Genomic DNA, 5,779 nt, shown 5'->3' with positions numbered 1-5,779 from the left:
GAGAGCCGAGGAGAAAAAGAGGACGGAGGAGAAGGTGGGGGGGATGAGAACAGGGGACAAGGAGGGTTTGTGTTTTGGAGGACTGCATAAGACAGGGAACCATACAGTGTAGTTTAGCCGTGGAAGCTGACTGAGTGTAGTTTGGTCATTTTACATGAGCAGCTGCTGCTATCCATGTGAAAGCACTTTCAGAAGCTGAGAGAGATGGGAGACCCAGCTGGAAATTGGGGTTAGATGAGGACTCCGAGTCGGTGGGATTAGCAAGAACAAGCAAAAGCTCTAAAGCCGTACTGACTAATGCCCTCGAATCAACTGGGGAGGATAGTAACACTGCAGAGAGAAAGAGGTAAAAGCACTGGATGTTTGTGATGGCTGGATGGCAAATGGATGCGGAATCATTATCTGCTCATCCCTCGGGGATGGATAGAGGGCAAGGAAAAGCCAGATCATCCCAGACAATAATCTTTACTCTTTCCAATTTACTAAACAGCTGGAAGCCTGTAACTTTATGTTTTTATAAAAAAAACACAAAGAAGTGAGTTCTAACAACTGAACAAATTAAAAGAAATGACAGAGGCACCCAACCCCCTTCCCACAAAAACATGAAGGCAAGGAAAAATTGGTTTTATTCAAACCTCTGAAAAGGTTGGCAGGTTCCAGGAGCACAAACAGGATGGGGACGTTCTATCAAGTGGAGTTCAGAATTATTGGATCAGCCATGATCTTATTGGATGGCAAAGTAAACAAAGTAATCATGGCTCCGACATGTGACAAGGTTGTGTTCAAGAAGAAGGTTTTAGAATCTCCGTTTGCCTACAGCGCGTTAGCAGTTCATGGAACCCATTGGGTCCACAAACAGCATCCCATCCAGACTCACCTCCTCTCCCCTATCCCTGTAACCCTGCATCCTCCATGGCTAGCCACCTAGCCTGCACACCCCTGCACACTCGGGGCAATTTCCCATGGCCAATCCACCCTAACCCGCACATCTTTGGACTGTGGGAGGACACCGAAGCACCAGGGAGTTCCTCCTTGTGTGTGGACGTAAAAGATCTCACAATGCGATTCAAATGGGAACGTGGAGCTCTTCCAGTGTCCTAGCCTCTGTTTATCCCTCAACCACTGTCACAAAGGTGTGCTGGCTAGGTGGGTTAGCGATGGGAAATGCAGGGTTACAGGGGGAGAGGGCAGGGATGCTCTTCAGAGGGTCAGTGCAGAGTCATGGGGAAAAGGGAGGGAAGTGGAGAGGAGAATGATCAGATCAGCCGTGACCTCACTGACTGGCAGAACAGAGACGATGGGCTGAACGGCCTATTTATGTTCCTATGGCTTTATGATTAGCACCACTTCAAGAACCTTCTGCGTTCGCTGCCTTCTGCACTTCATGCTCACTGGCAGCTACAAGACGGAACTCCCCAAGGCTTAGCTTACAGCACCTTTCAAACCTGTGACCTCTCCCACCTGGAAGGACAAGGACAGGAAGCACATGGGAACATGACCATGTTCAGGTGCCCCTCCAGCCCTGACCTGGAACTGTATCTCTGTTCCCTCACTGTGACTGGGCTGAAATTCTGGAGTTCCTACCCAGCAGCACCATGTGGGGTTTCTACACCGTGTGAACTGTAGCAGCTCACCAGTTAGCGCTTGGGGGAGGGGGGTGGGGGGAAACGTTGACCCATATCCAGCAAATTTAATTCCAAGAAAGGAAAGCATTTTATGCAGTTGATGGCAAATTGCACTCAGCGGTTTTCCAAAAGTCACGCTTAAAAAGCATGGAAAAATGGGGCTTTCAAACCAAAAGGTGCAACACAAATAACAAACTCTTTTTTGTTTCTTAGCAGATGTACAGACAGATCTGATTTAATGACTTTGCAGTTAGGACAATAATATATGAAACAAATCGATGTCCTGATTGCCAGAAGGCAAGAAAATCAGGTGGAGTTCAAATACAAAACAGCGCAAAGATTGGAAAACGTGACCGTAGTTCACTGAGTTTAAGAAGAACCATTGCAAACCAGTGAATGGCAGACCATGGTCACCACATCATGATCTAAAAACTGCACCGCTGTGATAAAAGGCCATGGCTGAAAACTCCAACTTCTCTTCGCACAGAGGCTCCCTCACCAGTGTTCAAACAGGTTCCAAGTTAAACACACAAACAGACAGACAGGGAGGGAGTTAATTGATGTGGAGACATCGACAAGTTCAAGTGGGAGCGAGAGATGTATCAGAGTCAGTGATGGATGATATTTCTGGAAGTTAGGCTCTGGATCTGTATATAGTTTATTGCAGTTCAATAAACAGTCCCACCATGAAAATCCTCATTACTTAAAGACTGTAGATTCACACTAATGTTGAAATATTATTGCCTGAGTAGGTGTTCAAGAGTATAATTTATCATTTACTATTAAGTGGGTTTCTTTTTTGAAAAAAAAACAGTGCAGCTAATATTCATGGTCAATCTCCCAATCTTCATTCTCCTCACTCTATGCTTCACTTGGACTCCATTTCATTTTCATGCAACACAGTTGCAAAGCTCATAAATTTTAGTCAGGCTAATAAAATTCTTAATGGGATTGCATTGGTAAACGGAAGTATAGCTTTACTTCTTGGTCGAGAAGATATTGAAGCGCTTTAAAAGCATGGATACCTGCCAGTGTATTCAAAGTATAAATGACATTGCAAATCACTCTAACGTTCTCTTAAAGGGATTGCACACTCTGAAAATGTCAGTCAAGTGTAAACAAAGTTATGACAAACTTCGGTTTCTTCACGGGGACACTCGCAACAGTTTGAACATTGGGTCAAGCTCAAGATAAACGTCTGGACGAGTTCAGTTGGGGATCATGCTCAGCATGGACAGGTTGGACTGAAGGATTTGTATGACTCTGTGTTAGCTGCATTAGGCTGTGAGGCTCATAGGCAATAATGGGAGGAGTGCAGACTGTACCCTATTCCTCTGCTATTAGGCAAAATTATCAAATGTTCCACCACATAAAAATAAACAATGGTGTAGTAACTGAATGCCTCAAAACTGCAGCATACTTTGACTTATTATTAATCCTCACACCAAGTGCTTGATCTCAATTACACCATAAATTGTGTGTGGGTTTTAATCGATACAAATATGATAAAACATTAAATATAACTAATTATCACTCAATAATTACACATTAACTCTCCAATGAATGGGAAATTGTCATCAATGAGGTTATTCAAGCACTGGGATGAAACCAGAGGATAACCATGCTAAGCCAAAAGAAGTCAAGTTCACCTTAAATCGACTCATTCCTGGTCTGGCCACATGCGAAATGCACGGTTTACCTTCACAAGAGACATTCTAAACGCCGTCCTTTGACATTCAACAGTATTACCACTGAATCCCCCACTGTCAACATCCTTGGGGTTACCATTGACCAGAAACTCAACTGGACTACCATACAAACTCAGTGGCTACAAAAGCAAGTCAGAGACGAGGGATACTGCAGGGAGTAACTCACCTCCTGACACCCCAAAGTCTATCCACCATCTACAGTGCACAAGTCAGGGATGTGATGGAATATTCCCCACTTGCCCTGGATGGGGGCAGCTCCAACAACACTCAAGAAGCTTGACACCATCCAGCCCCCTTGATTGGCACCACATCCACAAACATCCAATCTCTCCACCACCGATGCTCAGTAGCAGCAGTGTGTACTATCTACAAGATGCACTGCAGAAATTCACCAGAAGATTCTTCAACAGCACCTTCCAAACCTTTGACCACTTCCATCGAGAAGGACAAGGGCATCAGGTACTTGGGAACACCGCTCCTGCAAGTTCCCTTCCAAGCCACTCACCACCCTGAATTGGAAATATATTGCCGTTCCTTCACAGTTGTTGGGTCAAAATCCTGGAATTCCCTCCCCAACAGCATTCTGGGTCAACCCACAGTATGCGGACTGCAGTGGTTCAAGGAGGCAACTCACCCCCACCTTCTCAAGAGCAAGTAGGGACGGGCTCTCAATGCTGGCCCAGCCAGCCACGCCCATGTCTCACAAATGAATAAAAACATGGAGGGTATTGGGACTGAGATTGTCAAAAAAGAATTGTCCAACTCTGCAATTATGAGACCTATTTAGTTAAAAAAAAAAATCATGCCTTTTATTAAAAAAGGGACAAAGAATCTTACAAATTAGCTTCCGGATATCATGCAGCTGGGCTTGTGGATTTTAGTTAGAATTGGAACTAGACTGTATTTATCTCGGGAAGTAATCACAAGAGACCTTTCTCAAGTTCATAGGCATTTCCAAGGACAAATGGAAACTATTGATAAGAGTTCACGTGGATTTGGTGTTGGATTGGGGTGTACAAAAGTTAAAAACCACAACGCCAGGTTATAGTCCAACAGATTTAATTGGAAGCACTAACTTTCGGAGCACAGCTCCTGCACCAGGCCCTTCACCTGATGGAGGAGCAGCGCTCCGAAAGCTAGTTCACCTGGAGGCATTGATAACATTTCCAAGTTGACCACAACCTGACAATGGGAGCCATCCAGAATAATGGCTGAGATAGTTAAAAACATCAATGTCTTAAATTACCTAAAATCAAAAATTGGCCAAATCAACTCTAAAATGATGCGACAGCTTTTGGAAGGTATCCATTTAAATTTTAGACTGGCAAGTTGTGAGGAACTATTTTAGTGCAGGAAGCTCCAGGAGGGGCTCAGCAGCACAATCAGAGTGGGATCTGAACACAAAGACTGTACTGAACCAGGCTCCAAAGGGCCATACCTGCAAGGTCATGAAAGAAACTTCACTCCCTCTCTGAGCCTGTGCTCCTCAGCACAGGCAACTCGCAACTCTATGCCACTGAAGATATCGCAGCTCCCGAACCCTGTCTTTCATAGTTTCAAACCCTTCAATCTGCAAAGAGAAGCTTCAACCAAATAATCAGCCCAAAATAATCCTACACAGCGATCATCGTCATAAATCACTTCTATCCTCACTTATTTTCATTTTTACACAAGCATTTTGGTTAATAACTTTGGCGTGTGTTTTTAAGGTAAATAGATGTCAGCAATAGTTGTGTAATAAACTAACTCCTGATCTTGTTTAAGCGAGAAGCTGGACTGTTTTTTTTTTTAAAAGAATTGACTTCACTGGAAAACAAAATAAGTGGGCCATATGGGCGAAGCAAACTCGTAGCCCATGGAACACTCACTCAGAAGACAAGCCTGATGTGATTATGGTAGAAACAGTAGGATGATGATTCAAATTTCTCTGGGTCTGTTCTCTTCGCAAAAGGTTACAAAGTGCAGAATCCAGGTCCCAAAAAGTTGTGAATTGTGAATTCTATGTTAAATTTCTGGAGCACAGTGAACAGCTGCAAACGAGTCAGGCTGCAGTGCAGTCCACCAACCTGCTGATGCTCTATGACAAGAAAACCATGAGGAGAGAGATCAGTCGGGTAAGTGGTGGAAGTCAGTCAGTGTCTGTAGAAAGGGAGGGGAATGTTCCATCAACAGTCTGTCTCATTGCGCAGATGGTGGGAAAAGATAAAGCTGGGGATGAAAGTTGGGAGGAGACACCTGAATAGACAGAATTTCTCTCTATGACAACCGAGGAGCTTTCATCAGCAGAAAAATTTGTAATTTTGTAAGAGGCAGGAAGGAATCGTCATCACCAGCTCCTGTTCTGAAGACACAATTCCATGTTCCAATACAATTCAACAGACAGTGAGACCTCCAGCGCCAAAATGACCTTTGCTAGTTCTGATCAAGACCTACCCTGGTTCCCAG

The sequence above is a fragment of the Chiloscyllium plagiosum genome, unplaced genomic scaffold (genome assembly GCF_004010195.1).
Source record: "Chiloscyllium plagiosum isolate BGI_BamShark_2017 unplaced genomic scaffold, ASM401019v2 scaf_65, whole genome shotgun sequence".
NCBI lineage: Eukaryota > Metazoa > Chordata > Chondrichthyes > Orectolobiformes > Hemiscylliidae > Chiloscyllium > Chiloscyllium plagiosum.
Note: the sequence above shows the minus strand (reverse complement) of the source record.